This window comes from Ostrea edulis, chromosome 4 (genome assembly GCF_947568905.1).
Source record: "Ostrea edulis chromosome 4, xbOstEdul1.1, whole genome shotgun sequence".
In the NCBI taxonomy this organism is placed as follows: domain Eukaryota; kingdom Metazoa; phylum Mollusca; class Bivalvia; order Ostreida; family Ostreidae; genus Ostrea; species Ostrea edulis.
The window spans coordinates 32,328,693-32,354,082 of NC_079167.1; the positions used below are offsets into that span (position 1 = coordinate 32,328,693).

The window sequence follows — 25,390 nt, forward strand, 5'->3', positions numbered from 1 at the left end:
TCTCAGTTCCTTTGAATTTCTGTCAAAATCAGTGTTCAACAATTGCGTTTTCAACTTAGTAGGATGGGTCAACACCAGTTTCTCCATCGCTGATCGCGACCAAATTACATCACGGATGTAGTTTACTCCGCTCTTCTTGTCTTCAATTCAGTTAACTTTACGCAATAAATTACCTTTATTTTATAGCTGTTTCGTCTTTTTTAACCTTCTTAATTGAATATCTAAATCTTATATTCTCTTAGATATTGTTCCAAATTATTTATTTGATAAAACTCTAACGAACTATATTTTCTGTTGTACGATCGTTATTTCAGTCATCTGCTACATAATCATGAAAGCTCGGTAAGAACACAATCAAAATAGAAAATATAAATATAAGAAATATAAAAATATCATTTTTTTAGTGTTGTTGTGATATGGCATGAAGTTGGTAAGTGATCAAATCTACTATAACGCCCTTAGGGCGTTATAGGATTTGATCACGTGACCAACTTTATGTCATATCCCAATAACACTTTAAAATGATATCTTATTTTTTAAATATTTACATTTGCAATGTTTTTGTCAGTGGTGTATTTTCAGGTTGTAATGACAGACATTTCCTCATGAATGCGCTGCGGTTGTAAACAATTAAGAAAAGAATTTTGAAAATACAGTTAGGGTATGAACTGCGACGTTGCACGCCGGCATATTTTGTGAAGCACATTGTTTACAACTGCGGTGCGTTTCTGAGGAAATGATTACAAGAAAGAAATGTATATAATGCGCGTATGAATCTTAATAAATATAGTACGTCTATATATTTAATGACTGGGAAATTCCGAAAGAAACAAAAGTAGAATGTAAATGTAAGAAATAGATATCATTTTTGAAAATACTTAAGGTATATATGTATGAACTGCCATACCCCACGCCGACATACTTTTCATGAATATGTGGGCATAAAGCGTCGCAGTTCTTACCATTATGTATTTATAAAATGAATGATTTTATTTCTGAAATATATAATGCGTTGTGTAAGGTCCCGGTATTTTATTTTTCAGTTTTACATCCGAAGGCAAGTACATGTACAAACTCAAGTGGAAAATGGCAAACAGACACTTGTTTTGTTCTTTGCCCATTTTATCGCAAGTTTATTTTTAATTTTTAAATCAATCTTGCTTGAAGTTTATCTTTCCCATGGTGTGATGTGTCTGTATGCAAATCTTCCTATATACATATACAAAATCCTATTGTATAAAAAAGAAAAATGATAATCATTAAACAAGGAACACCTCATGGATTTTCCCTCTTTTACAGACCCCCCCCCCCCCCCCCCCAATCGAAAATGTTTTAAATTGTGTTGACGGCAGGACGTAAAACATATAAACAGATATCTTGGCCTATAATGTTAGTTTAACGCAAGTGTTTTTATGAATTAAATCTAAAAGCTGAGTGGTGCAAATAAATCACCGTGGACCAGTCTGAAGTGGGCGATTCCCAAACTCCGTCAACACTCTGTTGAGCATTTGTATTCATCGATAGATTAGTCTGGAAGAAAACAACGAACGCCATCAAATAAGATGAAGCTACAGCATAAAATTTCAAACTCTTGATGAACCATAGGTGATGATTTATGAAGTTCAAACAGTCAGCACTCGCAATGTTCTCTAATTGGACCAATGACATGAATGCAATTGTATTGCAGGCTGACGACTAAGGTCTCAGATGGCCGCGGATGAGATCTGCATAGCCGCGCTGTGTCTGAACGACATCCCTGTTTCTGAGAACAAAAAGGCACCGACAAATTGTGACAGAATTGTATCAGGAAGACACAGCAGTATGTGTCATTCTGATAAAAAGAAGAAATCGTGTGTAATCTTTGTAAGACAGTGGTTTTCTGCTCAAAATAAAATGGGAAGGGTTGCTGCATTTCAAAGTTCAGAATACTAGTATTGTGTTTATGAAATATGGAGACAGTAAAATCTCATCAAAGAGATTCTTTAGACAATACGGATTTGTCCTGTTCGTCACAATTCGGTATCCTGAAATATCGGCCAGAAAAAGGTTTCCTTAAGGTACTCGGTCACGGCAGACTCTCACGATGCAGGAAGTCGACTTACAAGGCATCAAATAGCATTACAGAATTGTATCCTTTTACAAGGAAATCAGAGCCTCTATGTGAGGTCCTTGATGTGTTTTATTAAGGCAATAATGGTCTTCTTTACAAAGATATCTTGTAGTGAGACCAATAAATCACTTGCAAACGAAACAAAAGAAAAACTGTTTTTATAGATTTGGGAAGTTGACTGTAGCAATGAAGAAATTGACAATCAGAGTAATAACAAAGCTGAAAAGAGTGAGCATGGGTTCAAATATTGGTTGAATCAGGCACCATTGTCACCAATAAATAAATATGTGGTATAATATTGTGGCATAGAAGGATTGTCATTGCATTTGGTTTGAACACAATCAATGTACAGTGTCAAAAAAAAAATCAACACAGTACACTTACATGCTTTTTACACAGCATGTTTCCAAACAAAGAAAACAATATAGCGCATGCGCAAACGTGTTTTGTTAAACAGTACGTGTTTCTAAAGTAAATTGATAAGCAAAATACTAAGTATTTTAAAGCTGTCTAAGGGAATAGAGGAAAATTCGCATCACAAGTTAGTTGATCTAACCACTGAGTAAGCAGTCCGATATACAAAAAATAGTGATATTTTTAAGAAATAAAATTTAAATTTATATCGGAAATTATAACTTAGATAAATTAGAACTTTTTTTTTTTATCAATTGCTTATCATATAAATCGTATAGTTAAAATCAGATATGTTTATGTTTCTGCATTTTTAGACGATATATTCATAATGCAGTTTGAAGTTTAAAAATAGAGGTCCCCGATAGGAAAAATATTCTGAACGAATTGGAATTATACGGATTAATCAATCATTTTAAACAATTCATCGATGTGTAAACTCTGGACATTTCACAAAGTTTTCAGTTTATGGGTAAAATGCCATAAGTTTACTCATCGATGAATTCTTTAAAAAGAATGTTTAATCCTATAGTAATTGATATAGATAAATACGATATTAAGATAAGTTTCGTCACCCTTAGTAAGACGTGGAGCAAAATATTTTGCTTGAGCTAGCTCCTGTATATAAAAGAAAAAACATGGGTTTGTCCAAATTGATGTTTTAACAATGTTTTTTTCCTGAAAACTGTGTGAGTATCAAATTAATCATACAACAAATTGCAAGATATATCTAGAACCACGTGGCATCACTGTAAAAAAAAAAAATGTGCGTGTCAAAATTGATGTTTTAGATGGCACGTGGTCTTAGATTTATCTTGCAATTTGTTGTATGGTAAAGTTGTTCTGAACCAAATTTTAATGTGTATGGAAATTTAATTCTCGTAAATTCAACGAATTTCATCGGATGAAAGATGAAGATAACGAACAGTGATCAATCTCATAACACCTGTAAGCAATACAAAATAGAGAGTTGGGCAAACACCCCCTGTCGACCAGTCACATGGACCTAAGTATTCGTCGTTTTGGTAGTATGATATATTTTCATAAACGTACTATACAAACTCTGGTGAAAGACCACGCTTAAAACACAACGGCATGATTTCTCAAGCTCTTAAAAGTGTATACCGTATTATAACAGCCAAAGAGGGTTGCATTTTGACTGTCACACGAGGGGTTTCTGTTCTCTCAGAAAGGTTTCCGTGAATTCCATGTAATTTCAGCAATTTTTCAGTGTTCTGATGTATTCGCGACACATCACCAGGGCACTGTGAAAGACTTGCAAGGACGTCATTTAAGTGTTGTGCATGTCGATATTACGTAAAATAATTTTTCTTAATGTATTTCGCAGAGTCTTTGGCACTTTAATGTATGTTTCTGTCAAAGTTTGATTCGGGCTAAACATGGAAATCGATAAGGTTTCTCCGATTAGCGTAAGTATCCTTGCCAGGAAATTTCGCGCGGAAAACCACGGGTTGCGTCATCTGCCGTGACAGTGCAGATAGCTGGTTCCTCAAATCACCAATATTACGTAGAGGTATGACTGTGAAGTCAAAACTGGGTATTTGACGTCAACGAATTTATATAATGTATAGCAATTATCACTGAATGTTCCTGAAGCTTGAGAAGCACGCGCAAGTCATATGATTTACTGTGGTTATGGGCATTTCGGATTAAAGGGACTTGGACACGATTTGAGCTGAAAAATTTCAAATCTTCTTTTTTCCTTTTTAATATTTACAATGATCACCCCCCCCCCCCCTCTTTGATATTTTTTTCGGTGATAATTCTCCGAAATGTGTCGATTCCCTGCCTATCTCATGCCTCTTTCGATTCATGTAATCTGCGTTTCACGCTTTTTGTAGCTATAGAGATTGGCCTTCTACGAGTATACACATTTCAGAGATATCATCACCGTAAACAAAAAAAATATTTAAAAATGTTATGTGACAATTCGCTATTGATAAAGGTGTTACTTACTCGTTTGAATTTTCCCATAATAAGTAGAATGTCCCTATCTTGTTGACTCATTATTCATCGTCCTATGATACCGCGGGTCGTACGGTATACCGAGGTAAATCAGTTTTGCACACGTCACGAATGAATCGCGAATCGGCTGATTACTTTTACATTATAAATAACTATTGCACGCAATACTTGTCTCAACTGAAAAGGTAAAAATGTCCAGGATTTTGGTAAGTACGGTCTTTCATTTATAACGCGTGATCCGATTGCTTCCCCGGCAAACTTCCGCCAGAGTTCGTTTGCTCACAAACCTCTTCCAGTTAGGCATTATGGAATAGCGATTTCATATGTTTTAAATGAAACAGTTTGCGTAGTTTTCGAGTTTGAAAGCGATGAAATTCAAATCTTGCGATATGCATATTTTCTTCGATATTTTACGCGCCATTATCTGTGACGTCATATGCGACCTCGAGCGAGACGATTTGAAAACAGTTGTTAGCCATTTCATAAACAGATTAGATTTAATTGACAAACAAACAATTATCACATCAACGGCTTGTAAATAACACTGCATTAGGGTGTTTTGTGCCGTTTAAGGGTGTACTTGCTGTCAGTAGAGAGGATTTGGACTGGGTTTTTTCCATTTTCGAAGGAAGGTATGAGGGACAAGACGTGAATATTTTTTGTCTGCACAACGACTCTGCCATAAAAAACCCAGTAGAATTTGTCCCTGTACTTTTTCAAACAAGCCCTTGGACAAAGACGTAGATAAACTGCAAGAAAATGATTCTATCGAAGCTACGCACTGTTACATATAGGCTTGCTGCATATGCTTTCCGTTCTGCTCTCAAATTCAATACACACTCGCACCAACTGACCTTCACCTTGTAACAACATGTAGGCATAACTTTGCTAGCAGTGTCTACCAACTGGTAGTTTAAAAAAAAAAAGAAATTTAAAGATAAAAGATAATTGAACTTTCAATTATAAATAATAAAATATGATATTTCCCAACTTTGAATTGAATTATAATGCTTTCATTTTTTTAAGATACGCGTACGTGTTCACAATAACAACACGCCGTGCTCCCACTTCCTAAGTAACAACGTGTAGATAAAAAAAAATAACGATTAATAAAATTGCTTTAATAAAATAATTTAAAAGTATTGTGATTTTCACAATAAGTTTGATTATTATTATTATTATTATTTTTCGAAATGCACCCGTGACAGTAGGCCTAGTTGTCAATGGTACGTAATCGTATCATAATTTAGGCCTATCTAACTTCTCCAAAAATGAATTCAATAATAATTGCACTGTTTTTTAGAAAAGCAACAACGCTGATTACAGTTGTTTACAGAAATGTCATTACCAAATAGTGTTTAGACAGTGATCCCATGTAAACATCCTTTACTCGCAAATTTATGCAGGTTTCATACTCGCTTTCCTCGCTACATTTGGGTCGCTATTTGTATGCACTGGTGGCTAAAAGATATAAGACTCGGGAAATTTGTCAACATCGAAATAAATGTTATCCATGGTAAATAAATTAGGCCCCTAAAACCCGAGTTTTTAAACATATCTAACACTACTTTTACAACAAGTTGATCGACGAAGGTCGCATATGACGTCACTGTACCACGTGACTACCTATCTACGCCAGTTTCGAGATTAGAACTCTCCTGTGTAGGAGGTGCATTTAGTGGAACTTTGAATTCTTAGGTGGGACAGCGTGGTACCACAGTCAGTGAAAAAGACGATAAAATGTATAAAAACCGATTTCTTATTAAATACTTGATGTAGGAAATGTAAAATACTGTCAAAAGAAATGTTTTACTAAAGTGGAAACATAAATACAATGTTATATTTCCAAGCAATATCCTGGATATGATAGCTAGGAGCAACACATTAACGTGATATAATAAGAATTCTAAGTATTTAATTACTTCTTGAATACTTATCATTTACTTAGTTTGTGTATCAGTCGAAATTGGGTGATGAAACTGCGTATGATAAACTTACTGAGCAGATTCACTTATGCAGTGATGAATATCTGTCCCACTCCCGCGTGTAAACAAGTTGTTTTGCACCTTACTAAATACGAGAGTTCTCCAAAGGGAAATAAATCGGACGTATCTCGAAACCGGCGTAGGCTTTTTTAAATCAGGGCTTAGATTTAAGTCCGTATTGTGGCTAATTATCGCAATACTTCAGCGAACGAACTATTACAATTAATTTCTATAAGCATACGGAAGACAAAATGCATATAATTCTGTATACTTTGAAAACACGAGATGTGTCCTTTAAGATATTCCCTAGATTTATTTCCCTCGCCAACTCACATAATGTAATCAAATGCATTTTCCTATTAAATGGTTGTAGTAATTCCTGTCTATCAAAAATGGCATTTTAATGCAGGAATTTGATAGCAATTGAAGTATCCCACGCTTATTTACTTATTTATTATGGTAATCCGGAAGTGGCATGCCCAACAAGTTACGTTCAACGCGCGATAAAAGTCAGAGTGGATCCGCGGATCCGTATCTCGAAAGTCCCGTTTTTTATATTACAGAAAATTCACTATCAAAATTTCCTTTGAATGGCACATTTACGTAATTATTACTTTCTTACACTTAACATTACTGAAATTCATTCATGACACTAGAATATATATAAAAACCCACAAAATGTGTAGTTACTCACGTCAGTTTCCATCTTCATATAACCTCGGTCTCAGCAACCCGATTATGTTCGACAACCATCTTTCCTGACGATTGCGTCCTAGGCTTTGGCGGTTTATTGAACACGCTCATTATAGCTATAGGTATGTACTCAAGCAATATCATATTATTTATTTTACTGAATTTTTCGTCAGATCTTGGGAATTACATTAGTTATACTGATAGGTGTTTAAGATTGATGCATACTTGAGTAGTTGAAAAATGCCGTCAGTTGCAGCTTGTATTGATTTAATCTTTTAAATAAAGAGATACTGATACCAATTTCACGCGCTTCAAACAAAAACAGAAGTTTAAGACTTGATGAATTTATGAAATTAGGAATTTTACGTAAGATTTATTAAGGCCTAAAATAGAATTAAAGTTTGTTTGCCCTTCTCCGACCGACCCGATAAAAACGCCGCGACCCGAAATATTTTATTGCAATATTTAAAAAAATATTTTTTTTATTTTCTATTTTTCCGAAACAGAGGTGTTTAATGTTCAGGTCGAGGAAATGCTTGTAACTTTCATTGTATAATTATCGTTGATAACAAGCGTTACAGTGATGTGCTTTTCGAAACACCTCGCTCTTTATCCATAGCTGTCAACAATGTCAGGGTACCAGTCTAAGATCTAGAATGTTCCAAATGACCGTATAGTAAAACATCAAGCATGGCGCTGTCTGTGCAACTGTAGAGACCAGGAAACGCATAGGACTTAAAGGAGAATATCTAAAACAATATCTGGTGAAAAACAAGATCATAAGGGTTTCTACTAAAGATATATGGGAGGATGTATTAGATGTAGCACTGAGAGAGACAACCATTACGGAAGAGGTGGATGAGGCTATAGAGCAACAGTATGGAAGAGTTCGACTTGCGAGACAGGATGGGGAGAGGTGTTCGACGCAAAATTCAATAACTTCGTTCAAACTGTTTATGAATTTGAGAAAACCCTGAAGTATTTGAAGTTTTTGGTAGAAATAACCCCAGACAGTAAGTCATGTGTGAGTGATGATACCACTTTGGACAAACCTAGCAATGCATTTAAAACAATGATGAAAGCAGCAAGTGAAAATGTGACGCCGCCTTTAAAACCTACAGATGCAGTGAGATTCACAGGTAGAGAAATAAAATTCTTATACTAAATCTATCTTTATATAAATACATATTATGTTAAGTGGATGTCAGAAGTATAGGTTTTATTTAAAAAAAAACAACAAACAACTGATGTGTATCATATTGAATTACGTCGTATTTAGGCCTTTTTCTGTGTTATTATGTTGTTTTTTAAAATTGAAATAGAGAAAGATATAATGTATAATTCACTATGTGAAGAAATGAAAACTTGTAAACCCAAGGTGGGCTTTCCAAGAGCCATGCCGGCAGATGTTGTATCAAAACATATGATGACTATAGTAAACGCTTTGTGGTATCTGGATGGCAACAAGGATAAAATTCAAGAAAGAAATAGTCACTGTAAAGATGTTCAGCCAATCCCAAACAGGTTATTATATAGTGTATGCATGTATTTTTACATTGTAAACATGTCAATACTGTTTTGATATTGAAGGGCAATTATATGGTTCCCAGTTCTTATATACTATTAGGCAATTTAAAAAGATCCTTATTGACACCTGTATGAATTTTTTTTAGCTTAGTAATTTCTTCGTTATTTGACTATAGACATTTAACAGATCACAATAAACTAAAATCAAGCTTACTTTTATCAAAAAATTAACTTGTAGGTTTTATCAAGACTTTAACGATTGGAAAAAGAGGAGAAAAAGAGCACCCTTTCTTTCTGCAGATGTTTTAAGATCGCATAGTTCTGCACTTTTTGCTCTTACGTCCTCTCCCTTCACTACATCATGGGGATCGTTTCATGAAGATATTGCGAGTCTTGCAATGTCTTTGAATTCGTATGCTGATTTCTTGAATACCTCAAATGAATTACAAGCTAAGAGGCAGTTGCTTGAGCACTCTGTAAGGCAGGTTGAGAAAGACTGTTTTCTTAAACATCGTCCAGAAGCCATGACAGTTTTACCAAAATATGCACTACTTGATAATATTATCTCACAAAAAGACAATTATACTAATTATGTTCTGTCTGATGAAGAAAAACACACAGATGGTAAACATTTGACGCCTAAAGAAATATTTTACTTTACTCGATATTTACATCTTTCAGTGCCAATTGATGTTCTTCGCTATGACCCAGGGGGTTCCACATGAGGTAACCTTGTTTTTTGGCGGACACCAGTTGTCAGAGGAGGAGATGAAGTAATGAGTGCATCACTGAAAGTATTTCAGAGAGTGAAACCACTATTACAAGAGTTCCATACTCGCCAAGTGAAAAAAAACTTTTTCATCAAATTACTGCAATTTGCCAGCAGGACAGAAAATTTCTCCTGCTCTCTTGCGAGTTACATACTCTGAACTGACTTTGGATGCATCTGTTGAGCAAAATCGTGCAATAGAAGCAAGCATTCGTGAAGCTATAATACCAGAAGACCCTGATCTTGTCACAGATCTCAGACACATAAACCCAGGTAGACCAAGTGATACTTTTGCTGTATTTTTTGACAAACTTTCAGAAAAAGTTGAAGAGATGACAGCAGCAGTTGAACATTTTTCAAAATTTGTGTCTGTGAGAGATCTAATTAATAACGTTCAAACGGAACGCCTGACCAAAAAAAATTCCAAATGAAAGCACTGTTCTCTTTTCTTTTTTTCCAAAAAAAAACAACCCAGCTACACTAAAGTTTCAAAATTATACAAATCCAAAATTCCCCTGCAGTTCAAGGTACAGACTAGGCAGTTGCGTTCGTCACACCAAGACAATCATTACTGTGCTGTTGCATTTAAATATCTACGCCACTATGCAGTGAAGTTTCAGGAACATTACATTTCTTTTATGCGTGTTGACGATAAAGCTAAAGTTGATATTGGAGAACCTGGCCTCGCAATTTCAACTGGTGTGAGGGGAAAAAGTCAATTGTACCTATGGGTTTCAACCTTTCTGCACTTGACCATGACATGCAGTCAAAGGGCTCAGTAACTCCATCTGTTTGCCTTGATGTAGGTATTCCAAAGGAAAAGAATGAGTTGTTTTACAGAGGAACAGTAAATGTTGGTTTCAAGGACTCTGTATTTCAACCAAAAGCTCACCATGCATGGCGACATTCCACTGAAATTGCCAAAATGTTGGAAAATAAGGAAGACGTTCCAAATTGTCTGATCTTGTTCTCTGATGGTGGTCCAGATCACCGGATTACATATCATGCTGTAAAATTATCCCTCATTATTCTTTTCAGGCGTTTAGATTTAGATTTTCTTGCAGCTGGCAGAACAGCACCAGGGCATACCTGGTTAAATCCAGCCGAACGCATCATGTTTGTACTCAATTTAGCAGTATACAGTTATTGACTGGGTTCGAGGACAACAGCTGTTTTATTTGACCCGAGAACGGGTCTGTTGCCCGAAGCCGTAGGCTGTTATACGCAAGTCATATGATTCTTGGTCTGCTTATTTGTTTACGTAATGGTGAGGTTCACTGATTTGACTGGTGATAAAATACGGAATTTATTAGATGAAAAGCAGAGCAGATACTCGAAAAATATAATTATCAATTTGGATATTGGGTATGTTTTCTTTTAAACTAGTGTAATCAGTGATAAATGTATGTAATCACACTGTCCCGTTTAAAGTCAACAAACCATGTGCACCTAGTAAAAACAACCTAAAAAATGAAGGTGTATAACAAAACAGTTATTAACTGGGTCCTCGGACAACAGCTGTTTTGTTTGACCCTCGAACGGATCGGTTGCCCTCAGCCTACGGCTTCGGGCAACAGACCCGTTCTCGGGTCAAACAAAACAGCTGTTGTCCTCGAACCCAGTCAATAAATGTATAATGTTGCACTGATGAGAAATGAGTACCGTGGTGAGGTAGAACAAGAACTAAGAGGCGAAAATACAATGGCCGAAATTCGCAAGAAAGCTTCAAAAACTGAAGAGTTGAAAACAGCATGGCTACAGTCTGTTCAGTCATTGATTGATTTGCTACAGTAAAAAACCTCAAGACTGAATTTGAAAGGCAAACCGTTTTGTGTTAACCAAGCAGCCAGTGATGAAGAAGTAAGGAGATGTGAGGAGAAAGTGCAGGAATTGGTATGTGAGGAGATTCAGTTAGGACAGTACCAAGAGAAACACCTCTCATCCAAACGTGGTAAATTTCAGACATATTTCTTTTGTTTGTATTTGATATAAACCGGATAGAAATGGCACCTTGTAAAATTCTTATACTTTTATTTACAGGCTACAAAGAATTCTTGGAAACTCATTGTAGAGAGAACACTTATTTGTTTCAAATAAAAAAAGTGTACCAACTTGAACTGCTGCAGGCCAAGAAGAGCAGATATAGAATTCCCTTGGATTCCAGATCCAATGCTTGGTGATGATAAACAACATTATGCAGACATGGAAAACTTACTTGGGAAAGAAACAACAGATAAAGACCAACCTTCTTCTCAGAAAACAAGGCCCTCTACAGTTGCTGAGCAGATCCAGGTATGAATATTTGTATGCGTGGCTGTATTTCACTGTTTAAATATTTATGTTTAATCTAACAATTATTGAATTTTAAATGTTAATATTTTTCCATGTATTGAAGTCTTTATATATTTATCTTTAATATTACAGGGAATAAGAAATGCTGGGCTAATTGCCCAAAATGTCAGGGAAATCGTTAAGTGTTACGAGTGCCATAAACCAAGATGCCTATTCAAAGAATAAAATGTCAGTCCGTGAAATGAGATCCTTGAAGAGAAGTCTAGAAAAGTATGATTATAGTTGTGGGGCAGAGATAGTACCAGATGGCCAATATTTTTTATTAAATTGAGTTTCTGACATTTAATTTTTTTTTTCAAAATTCCATAAGTTCTTAGAACAAATAAACTATTATTTCCTTTTAATTAACTAAGCTTTACACATTTACAGTACAGGCCACAGGCACAGAAGATAAATTACTGCATATTTTCATTAAAATTTTGTGTCATTAAAACATGCCTATGAGTATGTCCGATATTAATTTGCAGGTGATGCTTTACAAGGAGTTGTTTGTGTGAGAATGCAGATGGACTGTAGATCTCCTATTGAACATGTTTACTATGCAGATGCAAATGTGCTAAATGTAGACAAATCCGTATGTTGCCACTGTGCATGAGAAGTTCATGATGAAAAAATGAAGAGTTGCTCAGGAAATATCGAGTTCTTCTTCCCATTTGTGCACCTTGTAAACAATTAGGCAAAGAAATCCAATTATATAAACTATATTTCAGATTTGATTGTATGAATTGAGGTGAACTGGACAAGGTCCTGAGATGTTCTTTGTTACTTACAGTATAGCATCTTGCACATGTTTTTAGTAAACGTTTGGAATTTCGAAGTATGTAATTGTGATTTTTTTTTATCAAACAGTATTTTAGATTTAGTTTGGCATTAAATGGAAAAATATCTGCAATTCTTGCAATGATGCATTTAATATTTTTTCAGACTGGATACATAATTTTGCTCTTCAGTTTCCTTTGAAATATTGAAAGTTTACTATTTCTGAAAGTACCAGTAGTACTTATGTTTGATACTGAATTTCTAGTCATATTTGTATTGTATGTTAAACAATCTAAATATTTTATTATCTAGTCCAACATAGATTTTTTTTTTGTTGTTGTAAATATTGATATTTATTTTGGTTTTTGTTATTTGTGTTTTGTTACATATTCTTTATTTTTGATATTTTACAATTTGTCTTGTTGAAGATTTTGTGTTTTTCATTAAAGTTTTATAAGATCAAACGCTTGCTTGATATTGGAAATGTCAGTAGCACTAGCTAGAACCCTCAGTTTCCATAGTGCTCGGATTAACTGGTTAGTGACCCATACACATCAGCACAAAGTGCACACCATGCAGTTATGTAACAAAACTAGCTAGCACACTACATAGGATGTTTAAGGATCAGAGGGTGCATATACTACAGGCATAATGTGAAAAGTGATAGAAAGAAAGGTGTATACTAGTACAGAAAAACATTACAAGCTTCATGAACAAGAATTAAATGAATTAAAGCAGACAGAACTTACGTGCAGCTTGAAGTGGAGATAATAGCTTAATGCTAATAATATTATATGTATCTGCACTGTATAAAAGCATAGAAGCAACATACATAAAGTTATACAACGTAAAATCAAGAAAAAAGTTTCTATAATTATTTTTCCAATGCAATATATTCAGACAAAATAAAATAATTACCTACATACGTACACAGACTGAAAATGGTGGGCTGGGGAAGGGCAAACAAACATATTTTTAATTTTGGCCTAACATTCTGTGTTTAAAAAACGGTCATATTTGATATTTTGGTTTTGTCACTAGCAATATGATTATCAAATAAAGACTTCTATTTCATTTTATTGTAGATTTGTATATCATTGCAAGCGTATATGTGATTCAGCTGAATGTTGAATTTGAAGTGCAAAATATGAAATTCAATGTCATCTGGTTCATTGGTAAGGTTCACTTTCCCCTCTCCTATCTTTCAATTTGTAATATTGTACATGTAGAGGGCAATAATATACTTTGCCTTCCATACATAAATGTGAACATCGAAAGCTGCACAACCACGCAGTATGCTAAGACTGTGAAGGTGCTAAACCTGTTCATATTGGTCATGTACTCTATCCAATACGCCAGTTTCGAGATTAGAGCTCTCCTGTGTTGGAGGTGCATTTAGTGGAACTTTGAATCCTTAGGTGGGACAGAGTGGTACCACAGTCAGTGAGAAAGACGATAAAATGTATAAAAACCGATTTCTTATCAAATACTTGATGTAGGAAATGTATAATACTGTCAAAAGAAATGTTTTACTAAAGTGGAAACATAAAATTAATACGTTATATTTCCAAGCAATGTCCTGGATATGATAGCTAGGAGCAACACAATGACATGATATAATAAGAATTCTAAGTATTTAATTACTTCTTGAATACTTATCATTTACTTTTGTGTATCAGTCTAAATTGGGTGATGAAACTGCGTATGATAAACTTACTGAACAGATTCACTTATGCAGTGATGAATATCTGTCCCACTCCCGCGTGTGAAGTTGTTTTGCACCTTACTAAGTACGAGAGTTCTCCAAAGGGAAATAACTCGGACGTAACTCGAAACCGGCGTATTGAAATGTTTGATACTAATCAAAAGAAGTTGTTTGGAAAGGCTTCGTGGATTATAAAGCGTAAACTGACCCAAACCAGGTTATACTCGTATAATTTGCCCCAGAATTAAAGTCATTCCTTATATATATATATATATATATATATATATATATATATATATATATATACACACACACACACACACACTCCTAGACATGTTTTTCAATTTTGTAATTTATGTTACGAATGGACTCGGGTTAGAATTAATGGGGAACTGTACATACCATGGTATAAGCGGCAAAGTGAAATATTCTTTACATATATAGAATGATGACTTTTGTATCAGGTTTCTAGAACTAACTAACAGTGAGAGAAGATTTCATAAATATGGGAATTATTCATAATTTGCAAAAACTAACATACTGTGAAAAATGTGCATTCATGGTATCTTAAACTACCTACATTACTGAAGTGTGGAGTGGCCGTGGTGGTGAGATAACATTTTAACACTGATCCTATTTTTTTAAAGATATTTTCTTCTTCAACGATGCGATGCATCAGTGATATATCAAAAGTATGTTATTCCAAACAATCAATTCAATCAGTAACATTTTGAAAGCATATGCTACTGAATTTGTCCAGGTTTGCTGGTTATGACACACCCCCCTTCTATGATAGAGCTTATGCGTGATCAAAAACAAATCCATGATTACTTTGATCATCATTTCGAACAATATGTCTGATATCACCTGTGTTCTGTGGTTCTTAATTAAATTAAAAAAAGATTTGAGATATCGTATTACCTTGTGCTGAAAATTAGGGGGGGGGGATATAATCTCTTTGTTATTTGCAGCTGCTAATACTGATTCAACGATCGTCAACTGAATTTTACCGGCGACACATTTTGTTCATTTCACATTTCCCTCAAAAGCTCGCCTTGTTTACTTTAGCAACCATGGATAAATACCAAGAAGAAAAAATGTTTCCACCTGTTAAAGCCGATTTCACGAAACGACAATTCGTTAGGGGAGAGATCAAAAGATCGATGTCGGATAAAAAGCTAAATTCAAATAGTTAGGGGTGTGGGGTTAAAAATTATTACGTGTAATTAGTTTTTTGTCAGACATTGAACTTTTGAACTCGTCCCTTAGCCAATAAAAATACAGAATGTCACATAAGTTGCATTAAAATATGAAATTAGGCCCTATTTCGTTTTTTGTGGCGTCATAACTAAAATGAGAAATGACGTATACTATAAAAGCAAATACATCATTTTATCTCAAAGTTGGATTCACAACTGTAGAGGGCAGAAAAAGATAGGCACACTTACATGTAGTTATTTGTACAACAAATGAATTCTTAGGTCCCTGACATAAAACAATTGTAACATTAACATTGAATGTAGGTCACTACATTCAAAAACAAGAAAACTTGCACGAAAAGATGAAACACGACTACCAGTATTTTCATGTCAAAAGAATGTATTGATGCTGAAGTTATTGCATGAAAGGTGGAGATAACGAACAGTGATCTATCTCACAACTCCTATAAGCAATACAAAATAGAGAGTTGGGCAAAAACGGACCTCTGGACATACCAGAGGTGGGATCAGGTGCCTAGGAGGAGTAAGCATCCCATGTCTACCGGTAACACCTGGCGTGACCCCTATAGCTTGATTAGGTAAACGGAATTATCCGTAGTCAAAATTAGTGTGATGTAAAGAATCTCACCCCAATCCCTTATACGCAATATATCTGTCGCTGTTTGTTGTTTAATTATTCTAAAATCAATTTGATTAAAATATGGGTTATTTCTATAGATAAATGTTGTTTATTCTATCAAAATCGGATCACAAAAAGCTTCTCAAAAGAGTTACTTTCAAAACAAAAATGGTTACTTTTGTTCGAAATATATCGGATGGAGTTTTTTTTTTGTGGGGGGGGGGATAAAGTTTGGGGCATACAATGTTGTATTTAGAATGTATAAAACATTACTAGTATAAATTCAATCCAATTTTGAGAACTATGTGTACCGTTCTGGGCACACTGATTTTGACTACGGATAACTCCGTTTACCTGATCAGGATATAGGGCTCACGGTGGGTGTGACCGGTCGACAGGGGATGCTTACTCCTCCTAGGCACCTGACCTGATCCCACCTCTGGTGTATCCAGGGGTCCGTGTTTGCCCAACTATTTATTTTGTATTGCTTATAGGAGTTATGAGATTGATCACTGTTCGTTATCTTCATCTTTCATATATTTGATTGCTCCAATGTAGTACTCTTTTGCTTTGCACTAGTTTATGGAACGAATTAGTCAAAAAAGACATTACACAGTAGTGAATGTTTTACAGCATCACACAATATTTAGATTATTTTCAACTATTGCTTGGAATCTCCAATAACTTAATACAAAAAAGTACAATTTATCTTAATGTCGCCAAACAACCACTTTCTATTCGTAGTGCCTTGAAAAGATGTTTTCCTTCAATTTTTTGAATCTGTCGGTACCTTAAGGCCTTTACCTGATATTCTGCTTCAGACTTTCGTATCAATTCAATAAAAGAAAATGATTTTCCAATGAGATTCACATGAAAAATTCCCGTGGTTAAAAAAACGGCAGAAATTGCTTCTTCATATTTATTGCCAGTGCAAACAGATATTAGGTATTTTTACAAACTATGATCTTTCCTCGATCGATCGAGACCGGGCTTGTTAGATCTAACGTCCTTGAAATATAAAAAGGAGACGAATGAAAATTTGAATTAGCGATTTTTGGGATTCCGGATTCCTCCCTTGTGTAAATATAGAATAGACGATGTCAAATTTTAACAAGAAGTACTGTGAGCAATGCTCACTAAGAATACCCCCCGCTTTCCCCAATCTCCCAAAGGGTGTTGTTAATAGGTATAAATTACCTCTTTTCTGAGTGTAAAATATGGTATGCCTTTATAGAAGAAAATGGAAGATATAGTACGAACACAAATCCATGGCATGAACCTATAATTTTGACCTTGAGATCAAAGGTCAAGGTCATAAAGAGGTCATGCATGTACATGACACATAGTCTCATGGTGATACACCCATGTCTTATGGTATGACTATGTCAAAACCCTATAATCAATTTTGAACTTGAGGTCAAAGTACAAGGTCATATAGAGGTCATGAAGGTACCCGATACATTGTCTCATGGTGATACACTCATGTGTCAAATATGGTATGCCTATGTCAAAGAACAAAGACGTCATGGCCCTGACACGAATCCATTGTAAAAACCTTTAATTTTGACCTTGAGGTCAATGTCATATGGAGGTCATGAAGGTACATGGCACATCGTCTCATGGTGATACACTCATGTGTCAAATATGGTATGCCTATGTCAAAGAAGAAAGAAGTTATGGCCCGGACACGAATCCATTGTAAAAAAAAAAAACCCTTTAATTTTGACCTTGAGGTCAAGGTCATATAGAGGTCATGAAGGTATTCAACACATCGTCTCATGGTGATCCATCTGTGTGCCAAATATGGTATGCCTAAGTCAAAGAACAAAGAAGTTATGGCCTGGACACGAATCTGCACAGACAGACAGACAGACAGAGGGATTCTTATATACCCCTCTGAACTTCGTTCGAGGGTATAATAAGACAAAATTTCGTGACGAGCCCCTGTGTGTAGAATGTAAATGCATGAGGGTATGAATTGCAACGCTTCATGCCTGCATATTTCATGAAGAGCTTCATGAAAAGTATGTAGAATTCATACCTACAAGTACATGTATGTTCAAAAATGAAATTCATTTCTTAAACATAATTAAAATGTTTGCATGTCCAGGAATATGACCCATGCTTATACATCAAGTAAGATGGACGGAAAACCGTTTGAAACCACAAACAAGTTTGACCTAAATGATAAGGAAGAATACACGGTAGCTCTGTTGCAGTATCCTGTTCAATATTCTGTATGGTATCACACCTGTGGGAATATCTGTGAGTGAATCATCAAACTGTGTGATTTGTAAAACTTGGAATGAATGCTTTCAATATGAAGAACATCTAAAATACATTTGTCAAATTAAGCATTGCCTTCTTCTCGGACCACACAGATCGGGAACAGAGGATGCAGACGACACATGTAATCAGACTGGATTTGAGGTCCCTCTATTCTATAATGTACTGTTCCATATTGCGCGGTTGTGACGAATACAATAAACGGCTTATTTGTTCTCCTACTTAACACTCTATATTCCCATTCCTATTTTGAAATATATCATTCCCGTAAACAGTTAATATGTTGTTCTTGTTTTTTTGTTTTTGAAGACGCATGCGTGCGCGCGCGTGTGTGTACTTCATGTTTTCTTCATTTAACAGTACCTTTAACTTGCGTATCAAAGCAAGGAAAACGATACATATAGTTGATAAGACAATCTAACCAAAATGTAATAAGAATCAAGGAAAACGATACATATAGTTGATAAGACAATCTAACTAAAATGTAATAAGAATCAAGGATTTCAAACTTAGGTACTTGATACAACACCATTTCATTGTACAAACTTTTTGATTGTTCAGAAATATGACACGTGTATGGATTATGTGCAGCATGGACGTGAATGCACATTTTGCCCTAAATGATAATAAGAGAACATGATATCCTTGTGTGTGAGATATCCTTGTGACAGAAACTTATATTCCTATCGCAATACATCTATTGCTTTTTCTTGCCTTTAATCTGTTACAACTTCACTAAATTCGATCAAGTCTTAATTCAATATGTGCATTTTAAACTCTAGAAATTCGTTTTAAGCATGCATTGTCACAAACATTTTGTTGGTGATAAGAAAATAAAAGATTCATTTGCATGTATATTGCCTGGACTGACGCAAACCTTAGCTATGCGTTGGCGGGGTCAAAAGTTCAGGGGCACCTCTGGTAACAAGACGCTGGATCTGAATAAAAGCTTAATATGTTAGTTACTGTATTATTGAAGCTTTATTCAACACGTAGATTTAGATACTCTTTTGAGAAATCTAAATGGCAGGAGTTCGAACTCTGAATCATTATTGCTTGCGGTGAATAAGTCACAATGAGACCTCTAACCCTAATTAATCATTAGCACATGCATGTATTTAAAATTTAGCTGAAACTAAAGACTTTACAGTCTCAGTGAATCGCCAAAGATGGAAAATTTACAATCTGAACGAATCGCTAAAAATGGAAAATTTACAGTCTGAACGAATCGCTAAAGATGGAAAATTCCCAGTCTGAACGAATCGCTAAAAATGGAAAATTTACAGTCTCAGCGAATCGCTAAAGATGGAAAATTACAGTCTCAGCGAATCGCTAAAGATGGAAAATTTACAGTCTGAACGAATCGCTAAAGATGGAAAATTTACAGTCTCAGCGAATACTAGACTTGCATCAAATGAAGGAAATTAACTCTGTATTACCCAATCTGTACGAACGCATTTTTGAGAATTTGTGTAGCAATGCCTGATGCACAATTTCAATGTGTCCTTAAAATACCCAATCAACAAATTTATCTAATTAAAAACAGACAAACATATTGCAAGGAATTAAAGTAACTGATTCCACATTATAATATATTTCTTTAACGTTCGACGTCACTACATGTGTTTCTTGAAACATTGTATTTACCAAGTAAATAAAATTTGCTGACCCTTTGGCAACGTTGAAACAAGATAATTTCACAATAACCAAAGGTGAATGTTCCAGTGTTTCTTGGGGACCTTGTTTGTTTTCATTTTAGTTTTCATATTGTTTTATTTACCATACCGGTATTTATATATATTTCTATGTCTGTTTACTTGAGATTGTTATTCTAAAGGAACTAACATTCCCTCAAGTCACTGTCATTCGCAGTTATTATTATAAACTATACTTACTACCCTTATAAACCATCTGGCTTTCTTTAATTAATTTGTACATGCAAATTTGTGAACAAAGTGAATCTGTTTTCACTTAGGTTATTGAAACATCGGCTACCAGCACGTTCAAATTGCTTCTTTTATTGATATTTATTTCTTTGTTATGGTATCCCCTTGCAATTCTTTTGTGAATCAAATTAAGACTTTCTTATGGAACAGCTATCGGGAGTCTACGCCGTGTTTCTCTCCTTTCATTCTCTTCAATACACGTCACTCTTGACAAAATTAATAACTTACCACAACCAAATAATCTTGTTCCATTCCCTATCAGACGAGGGTGCAAAAACTCTAAGCTACACAGCATTGTCCTTGACATGATTTACAGACAACTAATCCAAATACCTTTTCAATATGCATTCAACTATAATTCGAAATTCAAGTATTTTGGTAGTTGACCAACATGCTGTTGCTATTGATGAAAAATGACGACTTCATGCGACGTTTTCTCATTGTGCAAATGTGAAATTTTCGATTGATTCAAGGACCAACCGATGTCATACAAGTGGCAAATGACAATAAATCATTACAGGCAGAGATTGAAGAAGGTTAGTCTGAGAGTTACAAATAAACAAATGTTTGTTTTCCGTTACTCAAGGTTAATCGTTCACTGGGATGTTTTGAACTTTATCGCTACATCACAATCAAGAAACGCTGATCCTTGAGCATTCTGGGGAAAAAAACCTCCATTGTCAAATTTAGTTTTGCGGTTTATTTTCTACTACTTTCTTCATGTGTCTAGACATGGAATTCATCATGCTTCATGTTTTTGAAGAGCAATTCACTCTTACTTCACATTTAGTAAAGAAGATTAGATTCCCAAGTATGATTACATTGTATTTGTATATCTGATAAAGACACCAAATCAATACAATACCAGTTTGTTAGGCCTCATTGACACATACTACAACTAACTTGTTTACAGCGGTAGGATTACCAAAAAAAAGTGGGGGGGGGGGGTCTCTGGTCTCGCAGGGAAACGATAAAAGTCCCATAGAAGGACTTCCCCCTCCCGTTTTTGGTTTACACTTTAGAAAAATGTTTTACGGAGAGTCAATCGGGCGTAAAATCAACTACTTATCCTCTTCATGCATTTCTGCAGAGAAGGTGGAAACAAGCTCCGTGGCGTTGGTTTAGTTATAACCGGTTTCCTTCATTTCCGTTTCGATTGTCCGACTCCATGTGCCAATTCCTGGCTTTCTCTTCCCAGGTGGTGTCCATTTGATAGCGCTTCTTGTTTTCTCGTTATATCTAGTCTTAACACGTGGCCAAAACACGTGGTAGATTGAACAGGAATTACAGACACTAGTGTTGATGTCTGTAATCCCTATTTTTTCTGCCACTTCTTTGTTGATTATCAGATCTTGCCATCCTAATTCCCATTATTCGCCTTAAGCATCTGCTCTCAAACCATGTTAAAGAACCCTCGCACCTACAGCCCTGAGCTCAAAACATAGGTCTAAAGTTGTGTTATTTCACCTATATGTACCTTATTACAGGGACTCCTGCCCGATGCACGTTGTGCAACCTGATCAAAACAGCATTTCTTCTATTTCCTCATTACAGTTACTGAATTACATTAATATTAACACATTTCATATTCTCTAATTGGGTCGGAACCAAGAGTGTACAGGAGGTGCTTCATAATGTATTTTCAATGAGTAAATTGTAATAGCAGAGTGCAGCCTGTATACATTTTGCCAGGGGGAACCTACACGACAAGAAAGGAAAACAGATCATACGATAATTTCCATCTATAAACAATAGGGATTCTCCATCTCTCACTACCTGTCACGGTAACTCAGTGGTAGAGCGTTTTCACGGTAGCTCAGTGGTAGAGCGTTTACTTCGTAACCGGGAGGTCGTGAGTTCGAGCCCTCTCGTGCTTTGGCCGCGTCAAACCCAAGGCGTTATAACAGGCAGTGTTTGATGAAAGATGAAGATAACGAACAGTGATCAATCTCATAACTCCTATAAGCAGTATAAAATAGATAGATGGGCAAACATGGACTCCTGGACACACCAGAGGTAAAATCAGGAGTCTAGAAGGAGTAAACATCCCCTGTCGACCGGTCACAACCGCTTTGAGCCCTATATCTGGTCAGGTAAACGGAGTTATCCGTAGTCAAAATTAATGTACCAAGAACGGTCTAACAATTAGTATGAAACGCGTCAGACAGCATTTGACCCAATGGTAGGTTCTATTGACGAACTAGATCGTTATTCATAATGACCATAGAATTTGCGAAATGCTGACTTTAAACGAGGCTGTTGAAACCCCTGTATCATCAACTTGTTTGTCAGTAGCTTGCCTCAATTTAAAAACTGACCATAAGAAGATCTTGCGTATCGAATCAGTTGAGAGATAAAAACACCATATACAGGTGATAATGGAATATTGCTACATAAATATGGGAAGTTGACGATGGAGAAGCTGAAATCATCCCGCTTGTCATAAAGATGAGTTGTTAGGTTGCCGTTGATATCTACTTTCAATAAAATATCTGGATATGAAGCGGAAGTTGATGACTCTGTGGTGTATTTTATTTCGAGTTTACAGGGATATATCGAATCGACATATGAATGAAAGTTATAATTGTTAATAGATAAAACGCCGTCGATATATCTAAATGTCGAACTGAAGGCCACAGCAAGAAATGTTTTCTCCTCACGTAGAGGTTTTTTAATAAGTTCTGCTTCATATGAATATAAAAACAGGTCTGATAACAGCGGAGCACAATTCGTGTCCATGGGGATTCCAACAGAATGTTGAAAGACCTGATCATCAAAGACCACGAAGATATTGTCAATGAGGAACTCTAACATATTTTTTTATTTGCTCCTTCGCCAAACTGTCAGCCTTTTGAAGTGATAATCACGGGTCTTTCTGATATGACCTTAAACGGAGTTACCGTGTCGCGGCATACTTATCACAGCCATTTTGACCGGTGCCCCAAAAAGATCGATGAAAGGACCAATAATGATTTATAAATTCAAAGACTTTTTAAATCAATAATTCATTATAGTACATAGATTATGCTTATGTCAAGTCTTTATAAATGTTTTGTTATCTCTATTTTTATCCAAACCTCATTAACACAGGTGTATGACGATTCATGACAATGATGTTAATTTGGGTAGTTAGTGAGTGGCGCGCCCCCTAAAATAATTCGTGGTGTCTTGTTCAGAAAAATGTACTAAACGATAAAAAGAGCAATAATTTCTTCCACTCCAAGAGAAATAAATGGCAAAATCTTTTGATTTCTTGAATTACTTTATTGGGAGAACTTAATTTTCCCCCAAAACCCTTACAATTTGCGTCATTTTATTAATTTCACCTTATTAAAAATGATTGAAAATAGTACAAATGACTAAATAGGAGACATATTTCAAGTCCTATAAAATCCAAGAGCTCCCCCTCCCCATGACCCCCACCTGGGCTTTGCCCTGGACCCACTGGGGGCCTCAAGGCGGCCCCCAGACCCCCTGCCTCATAAAGTGGCGCCCCCCGTAACCACAATTCCTGGCTCCGCCCCTGTTGGTTGCATCGATGAAAATGGTTGTGATAAGTGCATAGGGTTTTACAATTTACAGTCAAATGGAGCTATTGCGGACTTCAGTTTATGAATTGGGTTAAGAAATTTAATTTATAAATGATATCTTACGTTGCACATTATATGTAATATATAGTTTGTTCCAATAAACAAACGTCCCGTGGGATTCAGGGTTAGAATATGTCCTCAGTTCCCCTTGCTTGTCGTAAGAGGCGATTAAATGGGGCGGTCCTTCAGATGAGACCGCAAAAACCGAGGCCCCGTGTCACAGCAGGTGTGGCACGATAAAGATGCCTCCCTGTTCAAAGGCCGTAAGTGCCGAGCATAGGCCAAAATTTTGCAGCCCTTCACCGGCAATCGTGACGTCTCCATGTTCTGCTCGGCGCATACGGCCTTTGAGCGGGAAGGGATTGATTGATTGAAATTTTTTAACGTCCCTCTCCGAGAATCTTTCACTCATATGGAATGAATTATAAGCACTCGTACAAAAACAATAACAAAGAAAGTAAAAAGAATTTTATTTCCTGTTATTTTTTACAATGGTTAATCATCAGAATCCTACAAAAAGGAAATTTGATTGTTCAACTGATCAATTTGTTTCCATTACAGATTATGAAGGAACAAAAATGGTATTTTTGCTTTCTGCAGAACTTTCATCCCTAACGTAATACTAATTGCTGTCTTTGTAAGATGTTTATACCTCACCTTTATGTCAATTTTATGCACCCATTCACACGCTATGTATACATGTATTAATCATCATTAAGTTATCAATACAAAAAGCCCCATGGGAAAATGTACGTCCGCTTTATGATGCATGAAGAAGGAACATATTTAAGAAATGAACCTTTCATGAACTTTTCAGATATACTAATGTGGAAAGAATCGGCATTTCTTTTTATATTAATCCTTTTCATTGCTATGGGATATCTAAGGTCGTAAATTAGAAATAAACAACGTTTTAGTCATCAGAATAAATTTCTTGAGAGATCTTGTTTATGTCGCAATGAACAGCTGTGAACTTGTAGGTGGTATTAAGGTCGATCGATCCTCATGTTGATGTTAGGGTTTTTCAAAATTCAAACTTTCCACATGATAGAAATATATCTTTCTGAGGAATGTTATGCACTGGATATAATAAAATATCTGGTAAACTAATAATACTGAAAAACTTTATATTTCCCATAGATAATCAATTATTTATGATTTTAAAAATGTTGTCAAGGGCAATAACTCCTATGCTGGAATTTCCTCTACTGGATATCTATTATACATTGGTTTCCCTAATATCCACAATTAATATATACATATTTATGAATTAGCAGTTTTTTGAAACTGTTGATATCTAAATTTTGTCATTTCAACAAGTTTTTATCTATTTTTATTATTCTGTTTAACAAAAATGTGTGATTTTCTTATGTGGATGTATACTTCTGATTTTGTATGTCTGACATCTTTAAAAAGGTGGTAACATATACAT

The 25,390-nt window shown here is 35.5% G+C and overlaps 1 long non-coding RNA gene across 2 annotated transcripts; it reads left to right on the forward strand.

Moving 5' to 3' along the window:
- Nucleotides 1–10,695: 10,695 nt before the first annotated feature.
- LOC125669892 (uncharacterized) lies at nt 10,696–13,789 on the forward strand. 2 transcript variants are annotated; one of them, XR_008802090.1, is made up of 4 exons: nt 10,696–11,432; nt 11,522–11,773; nt 11,906–12,043; nt 12,301–13,789. It is a non-coding gene; the product is annotated as an uncharacterized LOC125669892 (long non-coding RNA). The 2 variants fall into 2 exon arrangements; XR_008802089.1 differs by having other exon boundaries at nt 10,696–11,773.
- The last annotated feature ends 11,601 nt before the right edge of the window (nt 13,790–25,390 follow it).